This window comes from Phasianus colchicus, chromosome 3 (assembly GCF_987193195.1).
Source record: "Phasianus colchicus chromosome 3, bPhaCol1.hap1.1, whole genome shotgun sequence".
In the NCBI taxonomy this organism is placed as follows: Eukaryota; Metazoa; Chordata; class Aves; order Galliformes; family Phasianidae; genus Phasianus; species Phasianus colchicus.
The window spans coordinates 21,646,892-21,665,481 of NC_143438.1; the positions used below are offsets into that span (position 1 = coordinate 21,646,892).

The 18,590-nt window shown below is 35.6% G+C and overlaps 2 long non-coding RNA genes across 3 annotated transcripts; both read right to left on the bottom strand.

Moving 5' to 3' along the window:
* Nucleotides 1-1,088: 1,088 nt before the first annotated feature.
* Nucleotides 1,089-9,287, bottom strand: LOC149918448 (uncharacterized). The gene is made up of 4 exons (XR_016465463.1): nt 9,196-9,287; nt 5,439-5,476; nt 3,826-3,927; nt 1,089-1,707 (listed from the first exon to the last, which is right to left on the bottom strand). It is a non-coding gene; the product is annotated as an uncharacterized LOC149918448 (long non-coding RNA).
* A 571-nt stretch (nt 9,288-9,858) lies between these two features.
* LOC149918449 (uncharacterized) lies at nt 9,859-18,192 on the bottom strand. 2 transcript variants are annotated; one of them, XR_016465465.1, is made up of 3 exons: nt 17,988-18,192; nt 17,335-17,620; nt 9,859-9,934 (listed from the first exon to the last, which is right to left on the bottom strand). It is a non-coding gene; the product is annotated as an uncharacterized LOC149918449 (long non-coding RNA). The 2 variants fall into 2 exon arrangements; XR_016465464.1 differs by having other exon boundaries at nt 17,876-18,192.
* Nucleotides 18,193-18,590: the final 398 nt, after the last annotated feature.

Genomic DNA, 18,590 nt, shown 5'->3' on the forward strand with positions numbered 1-18,590 from the left:
ATGAGTGTTTTACTGTATTGGACAGGTCTGGGAACATGGAAATAAAAAGGCCTTTATGGGCATAAATCTGAATGACCACATTTCTTACACGTGAATGGATAACTATGACCTTTTAAAATATCTATGAGAGCAGAGTGAAGCATTTTTTGCTCTAAATTACAATGACATGACTCTGGATTAACTTCTAAGCTGCCAATGGAGAAATGCGGACCTCAGTACAATTTCTATACTTTCAGTAATTTATGAGGAAAAACAATGACCAAGAAACAAATAAAACATTCTTATCTGTCTGAAATAAATTCTATGTACATACTGATTGGCATGTTGGGCTTTTTTTCTAGTTTACTTCAAAGAAGTGGAAAGTGAACTAAAATGAGATCCCACATTCTTATATAAAAGCACGATCAAAACTCCTGGACTTGTTTCAATTCATTTTACTATGCTCAATGCCCATTACTGGTTATATAATTACACATATGTATAATAAAACCATATGTTGTATTATAGAAATTACAGAAGAATATTTTATCTAGGGAAAATCAAGAGTTTAGGCCTCCAGAAAGACACAGACAAGGTTTTGTGATTATTGGGTCAATTAACAAGATATTTTTATAAAAAGACATTAAAGCTAAAACCAGTCATTTCTATACCTTTGAAAACTAGTTATGATGACTGCATTCTTGGGCTTACTGTTAAAAAGTTATTGAGTTTTCTCAAAGTTTTCTCTGTAACCAATCATTCTTGAATTGCAACTCAACTATAATCAGTGGATTCTGACTTTCTCATGATCGTTAAAAATCAGAATATATTCAGTATTTGTGTGCCTGGAAGGCAGGATGCATCTAAATATGACACTAGTAGAAAAAGATTAACAAATTATTCTGCATGCATGCTTTTTAGTAAGACTTACATGAAACCTACTTACTGGTATTGTAAAGATAAAATAAAAATGGTAAAACTGAAAAACGTTCATCTTAATGACAATAAAATCATAAAGACAAGAAAAAATGAAATCAATAAAACTTCCTGCAGATTTTATATATATATATATATGTATTTTCTAATTACTTCATTTACCTGTTTTCCTCAAGATTTTTATGAAAAGTTTAACAAAAGTTTAATGCTTCATCTGCTCTGGAACTGTTGTAAATGGAATGATCCACCTTTTATAAATTCTCTATACCTCCTAATCATTTATTTCAGAAAAATATTCATGAATTTTCTCCTCAGCCCACTATGATAGCTTTTAGATTATTAAAATTTCTCCCACAAGACAGATCATTTCTTATTTTGAACAGTTAGGAAATTCTTTATTCATGTTTCCTCTCTTTTCTAATTTTTTGTATTATTTTGACTATTTCAAAGTCTCTCTGCTTTCACCACCACTTAAATCATTAAATGACAGTTATAGAGTTTCAGTACTACTTGTTCTGCCTCTTGCCTTTCATGATTTCCACAGTGGTAGAATTCCTCAGCTGTGTTGAGCGACACTGGGGAGAACTGCAGCCTACAGCAAGCACATGCAGGATCTGTTTTGCATGGACAACATTCCGTAGGAGGAGCCTCATGCCTGAGCAGGGACAGAGGCTGAATCTGAAGAAGACAGTAACTGGTGAATGCCTTGAGCCTTTTTTGATCAAATTTTCTTCCCCTCTTCCTCTGAAGAGTAGGAGAGAGTGGTATGGTGGAGCTCAGCTGCCCATCAGCCTGAAACAACCAGAAGGGTTAAGATCATTATTAATGTACAACAAACTGAAAAGTGTCCCACTATAAGAATATGCACCCATGCAATCACAGGAATAGTTTCTTGAACAGAATTCAGCTTTATATCTAAATATCCAAGTTTAGGTACTTACTGTACATATTTTGACTGTCTGGATTTCTAAGATCTGGTTAAAATGAATAGAGAACTAGTCAGCAGGAGATTGCCGACTACTCTTAATCTCACTCTAAATTAGATGGCTACATTTGAATAGTTCACCTTACTTTACTGACTGTATTGACTATCTATTGTTAGTGGACTACAGTGAGAGCTTAAGCACAGTTTTCTGCAATTGTATATCTAAACATACGGGACTGTATCTGAAACAGAATCCCAGCCAAAACCCTGTGTCAAAGTTGACCATCAATCAGGTAAAGTAGAGTAAGCAGCAGAAAAGACACTGAACTCCATTAGGCTTACAATGTGGCACATTTACACTTCTTTTGGGTGAATCAAAATTCTTTCCTAATTGTTTTCCCAGGGTATATAGTTTCATGGACAGAAGCAAGAGTCTATTAAGTAAAACAAGAGCTGTAATATCATTTAATATCACATTTTCTGTTTAGAAGCAAAGACAAAGCTAAAGCTTATTCCCTTTTCTTTATTAACTTTTAAGATATTTATGGAGCTCCCTAAACCTGGCACAAAAGATTTTACTGTAGTTTAACCCATGTAAGGAGTGAAGCATCACAGTCACTTGCTCACTGCCCCTGCCAGTTGGTTGTGGAGAAAACAACTGGAAGGGCAACATAAGAAAATTCCAAGGATAAGATAAAGACAGTTCAAACAAAACAAGATATCGTAGTAATCTTTTCCAACCCTGATGATTCAGTGATTTATGAACATAAGAACAAACAGACAAAAACAAACCACAACGTTAAAAAAATATAATCAATGCAAAATGCAATTAGTCACCACAAGCTGACTGATGCCCACATAGTCCTTAAACAATGGCAGTCCCCCAGACAATTCTGTTCAGTATTGCTGAGCATGATGCCAAATGCCAGGCCATGTCCAACCCATGCACAAGGTCCCCTGTTTCTGCACCACCATGGCTGTGGCTCTTCCCTGCTGAGTGGCCCAGCCCAACCCAGCCTCACACACACACATCTCTCAACAACCAAAACTTTGATGTGATATTAATACTGTCTAAGCTGAAGCCAGGACAAGGGGAGGGTACAGTGCAGATGATAAGGATAGAAAGAATATAACGTATGTGTGTGCTATATCGAGTCCTTAAACTTCTACCAATATGAACACAACCTATGCTTGAATTGTGGAAAAGAAAAAAGAAAAAAACAGAAACTTGTGAAGAGAATCTTTAAATTTTGTGAAAATTCACCAAGTATTAGTATCCCAGATGCTAACATTAAATTTTACATTAATTATATGTACAAAAATATATACTTAATACATATACAGTATAGCTACATATAGCAAAAAGACACACATTTGGTTGATCAAAACTTGTGAAACACTTTTGTCTGTTGATTACTGATTTGTATGGGAGGCCCTGAAAAACCTGGTGGGAAATCCATCAGAAAGTCATTGTCTAAAATGTTCCTTGTAGATAATTCCTCTAAAATAGTACAGTTTTCAGATCTCCATTCAGTCAAGCCAATCAATTTTCATGAATTCATCACATTCGATTACTCTTTATTCCAGACTTTCTGCAAATGAGATTTTCATCCTACTGGTGCAGCGAATATGTATCAGGCAGTCAGTTCATTAAAATTTATTTATTTATTTATGTTCTCATATTTCTTCTTTTCCCATTTGTCACTGTTGCACTGTCAACCACTCGTTCACAGTTTTGGAACTTTCCTCACAAAAGTTCATGCACCCCTTTATCTATCAGTTTTACTTCTAACTCATTCATTAATCCTAGCTCCGTCTAGCAGCTTTGTGTTCATCTCTGTTCCTCTTTCCAAGTCCTTTTCTTACGAGTTCAATTAGAGTTTTGCAGGCAGAGCCTGAAATATTAGAAATGCTCCACCCTCATAACGCTAGATGAAATTGTTTGGTAGAAGCAAAATCCCTTCAGAGGCAAATGGATGACTCACATAACAGCGGGTAATCGTATCAATACATCAGGAGGTGGAATCTGTCTCTAAGATTACTTCTTCCAAATACTGTCTTCATTTTCACTTAGGTATCACATAGTTCTGGGACAAGAAATAAGTGAGACAGTGGTAAGCACTTACAATTTTTATATATGATTCAGGAAATACATTTGTAGGACGTATATGTGGTAGTACATGAAAAAAAAAAATCATAGTCAATATTCAAATTCCTGCCAAAATTTAAATTCCCAGATCCTTGGTTTATAATTAGTTATTTTCCAAAATAAAGGAAAATAAAATAATACCATATGTGTCTGGGAAATCATGTTTGTATAGGGAAGTCATGTTTTTAAAAATTTACCGATCTGGTATATATGCATAAACATAAACCTGTACTCAAGTTTCAGTATTTGGCATAAGCACTGACCAAAAGTACTCTAAAAACACAACTAAATGTCTCTAATACTTAAAGAAAGAAATGGGCATACAGCAAGATTATGATACACAAAGGCATCTGATGAGATACATTTTTGTGTTTCTGTTTTTTACCTGAAGAGAAAATGGAAAATGGTAAATTTTCTATTAACAGAAAACTTATTATCAACTTACTCTAAGACAGAGCCTGATAAGTAACAAACAGTGCTCATTAGGCCATGACATCAGACTATGAAATTTTACCATTCTGGGGTTGGTTTTTTTTTTTTTTGTTTGTTTTTTACAACTCAAGACATAAACATATTCTTTTCATGTATTTAATTAGGGCCAAATACTGTCCTTTTTTCCCACATACTGAAGAAGACATTTAAGGTTAAGCTTTCCTAGACTATACTGTTACATTCTCTTATGAGAATGAATGAAGTTCTTAAAACTATAAAAAAAGGTTCTCTCAGTAAGCGAGCTACATACACAGTAGAGCTTAAGTAGTGTGCCAGCAAGAGTGAATTCAATCTTAATTTGCAACAATAATGATATCAAAGTGAATTTAAGGGGATCATTATTCTTCTACCTTTTCTATCTATTGTAGTCACAAATTCAATTTTTCTTCTGCTTAGTAACTTCTTCAATTGTTACTAGAATAGATGTTATAAACTGCTAATTATGACCAGCTGAAATAGTTTCTTTTTAACAACTTCCAATTATTCTTTATTCCTCTACCTGTAGAACATAATGCATTAATTTCATTTTATGCCCAAAGACAGCAAGTCTCTGTTTTATAGTACTTAATAGTTAGCACTGAACCAAAAAAAAGTAAAAAAAAAAAAATAATAATAATAAAAAAAAGGAACAACCCGTTAAATTGCTCCATCTATTTTCAAGCAAAACCATATTTTTTTTTACGAACAATACATCTACTAATTGTTTCAAAACCCCCATCAGCAGGCTTGAATGAAAATCTTATCTGATCATAATTCACCCGTAATCAATCTTAAATCTCTTTCTTTTGTTATCATTAATGAAATGTGGTTTTGGACATCAAATGAGGATGATAATTTAGAAAACAAACAAAAAATTAATTATTTTGCTACTGATAACGTTCAATGACTAACTTCTTCAGTTATGTAAAGTTAATTCTATTTATTTGATTTTCTCTCACATATTTAATTTTTGCCCACCTTTAATTTCATTACGTTTTGCATGCTTCTTCACACCCCTGTAAGAATGACCAGATATGGATTATTAAATCTGTTCTTCATCTCTTCGAGACTTTTTATTAGTAATAATCATGTTTCTAAGTGCAGCTTTGCTGCTTGCTGTTAAAAATCTCATCAAAATATAGAATAGCAGTTGCAGCATGGATCACATATTCTGCTTGAACCCTGAATGCAGAATAACTTCTATACTTGAAGAAATCTATTCTAGATGCAAATGCTTGTCATAAAAAGTAATGCAATGTGACGAATGGAGAAAAAGAAAGTCATTTTGCTGTGTCTGTAATTACATTACAACATTTGGTACTGAAAATCAGTAAATCAGGGCTGAGTTTAGCAAATAAATTGATTGACACCCAAATATTATGACACAAGTTATTTAAATAAAATCACTGTTCTTCACAATAACCCAAACCAATGATGCATGCTTCTTAAAGCTGAGGCATTGTTTTCATTGTCCTCTAATGTACTTTTTCAGTCAGGAAAGTAGTCATTGTTCAAAAGTGTTTCTGAAAATTTTAGCAAACTTACTGTTCATGATTTCTGCCAATCTATAATGTATTTGTGACCTGCTCCTGAGAACATTCACTTTTCTCCCAGACAGTTAATTTATATCTATTCTGCTTTTAGCTTCCTCTAATGTGGACTGATTATGTCCACAGAGAGCAATGGACAGGGCAACAGTTGCAGAACTTCAGGTCTGTTCAATATGCTAGCCTTACAGTCATGCCACAAAATCAAGATATGACTCATGTATTCACATGCATTCCATTTAAGTCCTTATCATGCTCCTTGAGGCCATACCTTTCATTTTTAAGGGTCTGAAGGCTTCTCTGAAAAGTCATTCTGCCATATCTGAAAAGGATGATCAAGCAGATGCCTGAATTTATGAACTTCTGCCCTCTATGAGAGGAAATCTAATTTCTACAAAGGTCTGAATCTGTTCAGGGCTGCTGTCATTAATACTTAGTGTTTTACTGTAATTCTCCCAAGGCAACTTCAGGGCTTTCAGACACCACACTGTATTTGTGTTTTAAAGGACAATGTCATATTCCTGTGTTTCTTTGTTTTAGAGCAAATGACAAGGAAATTTGTCGTTTGTCACCAGGGCTTGGGCAATACCAGGCACAAATACAGGCTGGGCAGACAACAGCTTGAGAGCAGCCTGGAGGAGAAGGGTTTGAGAGTGTCAGTTGATGAAAGACTCAACATGAGTCGGCACTATGCACATGCAGCCCAAGAGGTCAACCATATCCTGGGCTGCATCAAGAGAAGTGTGACCAGCAGGTCATGGGAGATGATTCTGCCCCTCTACTCTGCTCTCTTGAGACTGCACCTGGAGTACTGCATCCAGTTCTAGGGCCCCCAATGCAAGAAGGATATTCAGCTGTCGTAGTGGGTTCAGAAAAGGGCCACCAAGATAGATTATCAGAGGGCTGGAGCACCCCCCCCTATGAAGATAGGCTGGGAGAATTTAGGCTCTTCAGCCTGGAGAAGAGAAGCTTCCAAGGAGAACTTATAGCAGCCTTCCAGTACCTGAAGGGGGACTACAGGAAAGCTGGAGAGGGACTTTTTAGAAGGGCACGTAGGGACTGGATGAAGGGAAATGGCTTTGAACTAGAAGAGGGTAGATTTAGGATAGATACTAGGAAGAAATTCTTTGCTGTGATAGCAGTGAGACCCTGGAACAGGTTGCCCAGGGACGCTGTGGATGTCTCTTCCCTGGAGGCATTCAAGGCCAGGCTGGATGGCGCTTTGAGCAACCTTGTCTAGTGGGACGTATCTCTGTCTACATCTTGGGGGTTGGAACTAGACGATCTTAAAGATCTCTTCCAACCCAAACCATTCCATTCTTTGATTCTGTGAAATATGAATTGTCGAAGAATGTTAATCAAATGCTGAAAGACTAATGCTACACATCTGAGAAAGGACTGGCATCAAAGAATTGGCATCAGTCTATCAATACTTTCTGTCAGAATGCTCACTAATGCCATCTAACATATTATACTATTGCTAGTTTTTTCCTTTTTTTCCTCTATTTTTTTCTTCTTCTGCGGAAAACTATCACATTCCTCTGAAAGGGATGCTGGTGATGATTATTCATGTGAATAATTTGGAAATGAGCACTGAAGAGAGAGCAAAACAACAGTGAAGATAAATGCATACAGATTTGTATAAAGATAAAATGAAGATACTATCTGAAAATGATTTGCTGTTAATATTATACTAGTACATATACTGCTATAGTACTACTGGTGACATTTGTATGCTCATTAATCTAAATCATTCTAAAACTTTTACAAAGTTTTAAAACACTAGTATGCAGGTGGAGAAAAAAGAAAAAAAAAGAAAAAAAAAAGGAAAACAAACCCAGTCTGAGAAACATGATGTGATATGGTTTGTAACTGTATTAGTGTAAAGCTGATGTCACATACAATGCCCAATATTACTCATGTAGTTTGCTACTGTAAAGTTAGGTCTGAAAGTATGTCTCGTTCGCATCCGGGATTTCTTATCAGAAATGATATCTAACAAAATAATAGAAAATGGAATCATAGAATTCTTCGAGTTTGAAGGGACCTCGGAAAGCCGTCTAGTGCAGCTCCCCTGCAATGAACAGGGAGACCATAGCTAGATTATGTTGACTATGGCCTTATCAAGCCTCCAGGGATGGGGCATCAACCACAACACTAGGTAACTTGTACCAGTGCCTCACCACCCTCACTGTAAAAGATTTTTTTCTTATATCTAACTTAAACCTACCCTCTTTGAGCTTGAAAATCAAATGCTTCCAAGTAAAACTCTTTCTTTCACTTCCACTGAAAACAGAATTAATTACCTTAACACGTTGTATTTTGCCCAACTGATGCTCTAGCTGATGTTTCTGGAGGGTTCGCATCTTCCACGGATTCTCCCTCATATTTGCCTGTCCTGTGTAAGGCCTTGCTTATCTAGTGTTATTTCATAATCCAAAAATAGCAAGCCTAAGCTTAGGCACCTGCAGCACTTCATAGAATGTTGAGATCCTGACATTTTTTTCTCATTAAAATCTCAGAAACAACCAGATTACAGGTTAGAAAAAAAATCAAAAGAAACACACACAGAGAAAATGTACAGATGATATTGTGTGCAAGAGTGGTGTATTGTTACAAAGAAGTATATAAGTTGTTTTGAATGGAATGGAATACCTGTATCTCCATCTGTTCTGAATGTTCTCCATCTGCCAATTTGCATTTTTCAGAAGAAGAATTTCTTGATGGCAAAGCATTTGCACTCTCTCAGCAGATATTAAGGCTTCTGTGCATTGGACAATGTAATCCATCTTCTCAATTAAACCGATTTCACAGAGGAAATCTGCTTTTGTATAGTATCAGACACATGGAGATATACTAAACTGAAGTGGCCTTTAAAATTTATCTATTCTATCTTATTTTTATGTGGAATTCATCTGTAGGAAAAATAATCTCTAACTGAAGGGCTTAGTCCCACAGGTGTATTTTCACCAATGTCAGATAACTTGGATGAGGTCTTCTGACAATGCAACCTCTTAAAATGAGAGAGAAAAACAAGTAGATAGATATTTATGCTTATTTGAATGAGGAAGCCCTCTGAAATTCTTGAAATCATATGGCTCTACAGCAAAACCAGCCTCTGTCAATAATGCATCTGCTACTGACATCAAGCAAAACATGCAATTACAATGTAAACTGGAAAGCAGTACCTTTTCCATGTGTCTTCACTGTACAAGATAAGATGTCTTGGTGGAAAAGCATCAGTTTATTTTCAGTGGAAACAACTTATGCGATGATCCGCCTTTCTAGTCCAAACAAGGAGAATAGAGTATTATATACACACAGTATTTAAACAGTCAGTAAATATATACCTTAGAAAAGCAAAACTAACAATACTGATTTTTACATAGTTTGAGAGGACAGGTGTTATACAAGTTTAGCATATAAAACAGCACAGCAGAATCACAGTTGTGGCAGAGCAGCTATTTCACTTCCATTAACATCACAGAATTAATTGTCCTGAATAAACTGCACATTGCCCAACGATGCAGTTGGTTTGAGAGTTATCCAAACATAACAAAACCAGACTGCATTTCTTTACAGAACCTATGTGCAAATCTACAGACATAAATATGAGTATCTGTCCATCCTGTGCATAAACTGCTTGCATTCCTCATGTTCTTACTTTCAGCAAGATTTCTGTCATAATCCAGAATAACAAAATGACTCTGTTAATGGAGATGATCATATGCTCAACAGATGGAGCCTAGTTGCTACATGAGGCTAGACTAATCTCAGTATCTGGTGACATTTTAGAAAAAAAGGTTATTTGAACATGTTTTGCCTTCAGAAAAGATGAAGGAGAGGATGAATCCAAAATAAAAATACCCACCTATCAAATTCAGGAAGATTCAGGTTAAGATTTTCATGCCATCTATAGTTGGGTTGCTAAAAAGAAAAACATTTAGAAAATTGACAGATGTGTTAAATACTTATTTTACATAGTTTTTATTTCACATTCAGCTAGAATGCTTCGGAAACTGGCCATGCTTCATTCATCTCTTTCAACAAAAGTAAGTTGAAAATGAAGACTTTAGATCTTACAGAGGATTATGTATTGGTTTTTGTTTTACAAATTGCTGAATGATGTGTGAATGTTCTCAAAGTTTGCTAAGTAGTAGTCAAACTCTTTCAGATATGGACATTATACTGCCATGTCCTATTTCTTTGCCTTCTGTGACAGTTTTTCCTTTCTTAAAAAAAGTCTCCTCTCTTAAAAAATTCAGTGTTTTCACATTTTACTTATCAGTCAGAAAGGGCAAGATTGACAAGGAGTGTGTACAAAAGAAGCATATTATAGCTGAGTTTGTCAGGTCAAATCTCCTCATTTTATGAATTTTGTTTCAATGTAGCTAAGACAATGGCACTGGAAAATAAATCATAGGCTTTTTGAATGTTTTGATAAATTACTAGGTAAGTTCAGCGTGAGTCAGCTCCTTTGCACAACCTATGACAAACAGTCTTCTTATCATTTGGGGGCTTACTCTTCTATCATCTTTCAAATGATAAGAAGCAGACCACTTTAGTAGAAGTCAGTGATGAACTGCATTGTTAAATTACTTTTGTTACTATGTTGAACAGATATTCACATATTGAGATACAGGAAACAGGCAAAGAATCAATATATTGCTATCTTTTGTTATAGTATCACAAATGGGAATACTAGTTGGGTCACTTTATAATAAAGTAACACCTATCAGTAAAAGTGTGTCTAAAGAAACAACACACAAGAGTGAGTGTATGCAGGAATTACTCAGCAGGTCTGATTTATTCTTGTTCTGGTCCTCTGCAGTTATGTACAGAGGAGCAAAATTATATAAAACAGGAGCAGCAGTGTTTTACCACTGAGACACAAATGGTGAATGGATTTTGCTGCAGTGGAAAAATAGGGTTACTCTAAGGAAATGGCACTGCTCTGCCACCAATTAAAAACCTGTGAACATATTCTGTTTCTCATTATAGTAAGCCTCTTTAATTTGTTCCCTATGCAGCATCTTGTGTTTCGTCTCTCCCTAGTAACTGTACAGGTATGCATTGCTCTGCTCAGAAATACAGGATCTGCATCAACACAGATAAGCCAGTTCAAAAACTAAATAAAGGCCATTCACTTTTTGAAGGTAGGGCATGGGGAGCTTAGCAGCACTGAAAACCAACAGCCTTCAGAAATGACAGCAGGCAAAATACTCAATATGTTCCTGCAGGGCCATCTAGATGTTTATTCTGTCTCAAGACAAATATAACTCCTTCTGTAATAGTATAAATAAGTATCTATTATAATAATAAATGGAAGCCTTAAGTTTGAGTCAACTGAAATATTACCTTACTCAGTGAAGATTATTATTTTTTTTTTTTTTATATCTTTTGACCCAAGTAGCACCCAGAATGTCTCTTAACCCTTCAAGCATCTTTGGATCCATCCAGTCACATTGCTGTATCATAAAGAGAATTGTAATCTTTTAGAAGAAGGATACTATTTTAGCAGTGTGCAGATAGTAGACAGGGATTGCCTGAGATCCCATGAAGCCTCTGACATGTTTTGGTACAGCAAGTAATAGATTTGAATCAGCATTTGACTGTGGTACTACACAGGACCTACTACACTGGGTAGAACAACCCACTGTGTCAAAACAGTTATTTTTAATGAGTACATGCATTTTGTATTATGCCAGCCATTTCCTTGTCACGCTATTGGATTCTTAATGCAACAGGAGAGAGGCCATTAATCACAGTAATAAAATGTTTGAATACAGAATGTACAACTTTACACACAGCAGAAACCATACAGAAGTTAATGGACCAAATTTAGCACTGGCTTAATTCCACTCAAATTACTGGAGATAAGCCAGGTCTCAGTTTGAGTTAATGACTTTTGTGGATTACTATCATATTTATGAATTTGCATAATTTACTGCATTTAAAATAACAAACACCTGTACCTGCTGAGTGCACAGTTGCCTACTGCCTCAGCTACTCATGTCAAAGACACCGAGAATAAGAAGTGCTTTTTGTGCACACATACAGTAATAAAGTGAATATTTTGTAAGTTAGAAAAAAGTACTATCTAGTGGCCTGTCAATCTGATCATCACACTGATTCTATGAAAAACAGTAACCAAGATCACTATTTTGTAAATAGAGTTTTAAAAAATTAAATAACCAACAAAAAAAAAAAAAAACTTAGAAAATTGAGCATAAATTTATAAAAAAGCCATTCTATAAATAATTTACGATAACAAGCTCCATATTTTCTCTTTCAAATAGTGACACATCACAAGCAGAAATTGCATTAAATTAATCTACTAATTAAGAAATGGCAGTTGCTAAGGAGCAAAACTTCTGTTTAATTACTTAATAAACATGCACGTTTTACCACATATATTCGAGAGACATTTTGGGGATTTCTCCTGAATAACAGAAACCGTAAAACTCATTGTCTCATTGTTGTGCATACCAATGGCATGCTGAGTTACTTGCCTTTTACTGTAGATAGTCAGTTATTAGACTTTTATCATAGATAAGCAAATTTGTGATTTTTTAAAATATATTTATATATAAAAGGATTTTGCAAGTAAAAGTGGAGTTCTGTGCTACAAGCTCTGAACATTACAATTAAAACTGTCACTAACTTCACTTGTTAGTAACAGGATTTTACTCAAGTTATTATTTGCTTTCCTCTCTATAAAACAGATAATCTTCTTATGAAAGAAAAGGAAATACTGATCAAATCTAATGTTTTTGAAATTGATGAATTAGAAATAGGATTTTCTAATATAAAGAAGCCAGAAAGTTTCATGCAGAAGTGGCAAATATAGATACATATATAGTCAGATAAATGCAATAGACACACTGCTTATAAGAAATTCCTGAAATACTGTTGTTTTAATCTTTCATCAAAATCCTACTGATTGCATATGATAAAAGAATATACCTGTAAAGTGGATTTAAAAAAAAAAAAAAAAGATACTAGAAATGAAATAGCTTACTTGATTTTGGTCTGAAAATTAGTTACTGAAAACCACAAGTTCTTTGTATATGGATGCGCACACATGCACAAGACTGCTGCACGTTTTCACATGTTTTGGATAACTGTTAACATGAATGTATACACTGGCAGACAAATGTCTGCATGTAAAAAACTGTGCTCTTTACTGGTATGGTCATAGGAGATGTCACCAAAAAAGCAGTCCAGCACATTGATTGGTAAAGTTACTTTCTCAACTCAAAAAATGGGTTATGTTAGCAAGAAAAACAGACAATGACCCTTTGCTTAGTAAAGACACAACTTTTCACGGTTGTAAATCTAAATCTGCTCATTACAGTTCCTTTCATATATTCAATTACTGATTCAGCTCCACATCATTTCACCTACTTTTTGAAATTCAACTTAATGGAATTTTTATGAATATTTTTCAAGTTTTAAAAATAAATGCTACGTCCATCATCCTGTTCAAAAAGAAATTACGTATAAATTTAAAGCGTATTTTAGTGAATATGCAGTTCCAATTCATTCTGAGACTAACTGGTTGGTATTCAATTTCACAGTGAACTGCAATACAATACATTTTTAATGGTTGTTACATCAATAATATTATACAGCTATTATTCCATTTGTATCACCTGGAATGACACCAGCTTTACACAAAAACTCACAAATCATTACAAATGAGTTTCAGAACATCTTACCTAGCTTAAACTTATGAGTCAGCATTTCTGCTATAAATTACTCCTATGCACTCTGCCAATTTTTCCTTGTTGTGCTACAGATGCTGAGATGACATAAAAGCATGCTGCATGCAAAAGAGAGTTTGAATGAAGTTTTTTGTTTTGTTTTGTTTCTGCATGTAGCTTGAATTGGCTTTGCTTCTGTATTCAGTCAAATTGGGTAGACCAAAGAAACTGCAGTCTTGTCTTGTAGACAAGAAGTCATACATGTGTTCACAGAAGAGATTAAGGATATAAGGAATGGTACAATATTTTCAGCCTTGCAAATTCAGTGGAGGTATTAGTGAATTCATCTTTACAGAGCTGGTGATCATGCCAGCTTAGTTATACTTAATCCCTGTGAGAGGCAGGATCTGGAAATGCATACTTTCAAGTCCTTTCACTACCGTCTGATCACAGACAGCAGATAGTTTCAGTCATTAATGACACGGCTTGGTTTTAAAACAAATTCTAGATAAGGAAATCACTTTGAAACTACATGGCAAATGTATATATCTGAATACAGAATTTAAACCTGCATTTAGAGATCTTGGTAATTATTTAAGGATTTAATAAACATTCAGAAACTGAAGAGAAACTCCCACAAACTCCAGAATAGTTTCATTTCTCAATTTGCACAGTTCTTTATTTTTACCTGTTAGATAGTTTTAATGTTATTTGACACCTCTGAAAAACAGAGTCCCTTTCTCAAATACTATTGATATAAGCAAATAAGAAACAATTTGCAAGACTTCTAATTATCCTACATTACTACAGGTAAGACTTCTGAGCACAAGTTTCAAAACTAAGTTATTCCAACCAAAAACTAAAACTAACCAGGCTTTTTGAACAAGCTTCTACTTATAATTCATCTCCCTGTTTCTTTCATCCAGTAAATACTTTAAAAATTATTTGCATGCCAAGACTTCCCCCTTCACCGAGTACAATTCTAAGTCATATAAAGTGTGCACTATCCAATCTTACTTACAAATGAAACTATCAGAAGCATAATAAAGCATAAAGTATTAAAAAGACCTATCACCAAACTGAATGGCAGTTTTCTGTTTAGTGCTGATGTTCTCACATGCACTTAAAAGAAAAACAGAACACTCCCAGAACCAGGTACTTTCTCTGGAGAACTGAACCCAGCATTTCCTTCTCAGCTGAAAGGGCAGCAAGGGCTTAATTTCCTAATTATTGTGCCTTCGCTATGTAAGCAATCACTTATGCCAGTCATTTATTTCAGTGAGACATACATGTGCCTTTCCTGATTATAGAATAAAGCAACAGAAAATATGAATACATCACTGAACTCCAGATAATGCTATCAGTACCAATGATACAGAATCATAGAATGGACTGGGTTGAAAAGGACCATAATGATCATATATGTAGTTTCAAACGCCTCACCATGTGCAGGATGTCTCTTATGTTGCTGTAACTAAGGTTACCACATTTTGCTTTCTAACTAGTAGTGTGTCCACAAGACTGGAAAGACTGCAACAGTCTCCAGAAATATAAGCTAACACTTCTTTATCTTCTGAACTAAATAACTACCACACTAACCTCTCTGAAAAACAGAACTTCTTATCAATTTGTAATATGAAGTTGCCTTCAATAACTAGAAATCAGAAGATTTTGAAGTATTTATTTTCCTTTTAGACAAAAAAAAATAAAAGTTTTGTTGTATGAACAAATCAGTTCTTTGACTGAGTCACAATTAAATTCATTCATCTCCCTTTTTTTTTTTTTTTTTTTTTTTTTAATGCAGAACTTGTTAGCTATTCGAGGTTAAGCCTACAGGGTAACTTCAACATGCCAGCTGATATATTATATTTGCATGTACTTAACCAAAGCAGACATTTAGTCACATTTAGCACTGCTAAAGAAAAAAGATCTGTTTGCACCTTAATTAGTGTATTTATTTTACCTATGTATATTCATTTTACCTATGCTCACATTAAGCATGCATATAGTTATATTTTGTTTTTCAAACAGACAATATCGGTTAACTGGGGTGGTCTTTTTATGAAGTAGTTTTCATATAGCAACTCCTAATTTCTCTGTGCCTTCTTGAGGGTTTTTTTCTCTCTTTTTTTTCCTATCCTTTCTCTCTTTTTTTTTTCATTTCCTTTTTTTTTTTTTCATTTCCTTTTTTTTTTTTAATTTTTTTTATTTTTTTTTCCCTAGAAGTGCTCTAAAAAGAAAACAGCTGTGAAAACAAACTCCATTTCACAGAGGGACCATTCAGTTTCATTTGTGATGTTCCGAAGTTTTAGTTTGCTAGTTAAGTTTGATGACACCAGAGGACACTGCAATTTAAAGTGATAAAGTCTTCAGAATTCCAATTGCTTTTCAGTTTTATAAAAATAAGGAAAGAAACCAGATATCATCAACGTCCAATTGAATGAAACCCTAGCCAACCTGATCTGAATTTAGTATTCACCTTCTTAGGGCAGCAAGTTCCCTTTCACTCTTACTAACGATTACCTAGTTCCAAATGTTTAAAGTCTTGTACTTACTTAACCTGAACATTTTAACATATTTACATATCTATACTTGATCTCCACTTTAAGTGGAGAAGGTAACAGGTTAATTTAGAATACTATTGTGAACTTTGTGATATTTTGCACAAATGTGGAATGGCATTAGCTTCTTGACAAAGTGTTTTATTTCTGAGCATTCAGTAATGTCTTAATGTTACATTTAACAAGTAAGTCAACACATAAAACACCTTGGTTCTCCACATTGCTTCATTTCAACAGCTGAAGTGGTAACTTTAATGGTTCCGCAGAATCACAGAATGGCCAGGGTTGAAAGGGACCTCAAGGATCATGAGCTTCCAACCCCCCTGCCACACGCAGGGCCACCAACCTCCACATTTAATACTGGACCAGCCTGCCCAGGGTCCCATCTAATCTGGCCTTGAACACCTCCAGGGACATCCACAACCTCTCTGGGCAGCCTGTTCCAGCACCTCACCACTCTCTCTGTAAAGAACTTCCCCCTGACGTCCAACCTAAATCTTCCCTCCCTCAACTTAAAACCATTTCCCCTTGTCCTGCAGTTATCTACCCTTTCAAAGAGTTGACTCCCCTCCTGTTTGCAGGCTCCCTTCAGGTACTAAAAGGCAATGAGGTCACCTTGCACCCTTCTTTTCTCCAAGCTGGACAAGCCCAGCTCCTTCAGCCTGTCTTCATAGGGGAGGTGCTCCAGCCTTCTGATCATCCTCATGGCCCTCCTCTGGACCCTCTCCAACAGCTCCAGTATTGGGGTCTCCAGACCTGCACACAGTGCTCCAGATGAGGCCGCACAAAGGCAGAATAAAGAGGGGCAATCACCTCCCTGTCCCTGCTGGTTACCCCTCTTCTGATGGATCCCAGGATACCATTTGCTTTCCCAGTTGCAAGAGCACATTGCTGGCTCATGTTAAGTTCTTCCTCTGTCAAGACCCCCAAGTTCTTCTCTGCAGGGCTACTCTCAAGGACTGCTCCTTCCGGTCTGCATGTATGCTTGGGATTCCTCTGGCCCAAGTGCAAAACCTTATACTTTGCTGTGTTGAACCTCATTAGATTCACCCAGGCTCACCTTTTGAGTCTGCTGAGTCCCTCCAAATGGCATCCTTTCATTCCACTGAGTCAACTGCATCACTCAGCTTGGTGTCATGGTGCCAGAAAACTCTAATTGATTTGTTGCTCTTTTATCCTTTTAGGCAGTAGAAATTCACAAATGTATTCACATAAAGTTGGCCACTTTATCTTCAGTTTTTGTTCCAAACACTTTTGTTTCAAAGGGACAGGACATTTTAGAAGAGATATTACTGTGAAAAGACACATCCTGGCCTTGGACAGAGTGGTAGGATCTCACTGACTGCCTAGAAAAACAGAAGAAAGACCTATTGCAAGATTTTATGCATAAATGAAAAAAGTAAAAATATAAATAAAATCTAGGCCTGCGGTTCCTTATTAGCTGAAACAATTCAGGATGCAGGCTACTAATGATCAACGGTCCTAACACCAATGGAAGTGCTCTCAGTAACTGAGCAAATGCTTGTTTCTGAGTCTTTGGACACATCAGAGAGTGAACTTATTGTTCAAATTACAACCAATGTGTTCTAAGTTCTAGTCACCTGGTAAACGTGCAAGTGGTGCAGTCCTGCTGATCCACCTACAGCCCCTAATGAATTAAATAATGTCTTCCAAATTTTGCAGTTCTAAATGCTGCTGTAATACAGCGCCTACCATTCTTGAGGACAAAGTAAGAGTTTGCTTTTCTGAATGACATATTCTTCCTGCTGAGCTCAGATTTCATTACACAAGTGACCTGTGGCTCCTCACAGCTTGCCTCCACAAGTGGTAGAAGTTTGCAGGTATAAAATGGTAATCTCTTCTTGTACAGAAAAAATTATCTTTGCTTTACTGTACTTGTAATGGATCACATACTTTTTTTTTTTCTCTAAAAGGAAAAGAATAACTATGCAAAGGAACAGAAATTCCAGGTAAATTATTTGCAGACTTAATAGCATTCTAGCTTCATTTTGTTATGCAATATGCACAATAATCTTCCTCCCTAACTGAGGTTTATTTTGTTAAATTCTATTGCAGAATAATATGAAGCAATACAATTACTTTTAATCTTTTTGCTGTTGTTGTTCCTGCACTAAGCTGTGGCTTCTGAAGCAGTTCTGTAGGTGCTGTTCAACTGCACAAAAAAAGACAGTGTATAAATTTTATGTATAGTTCTCTGCCTCAACAGTTTTGGCAGCAGGGCGAAAGTCGCTGTCTGATAATTTTGTATTGATTTTTTTTTCTCCCTTCTCTATCCAGACTAAGCTGCAAACTGGT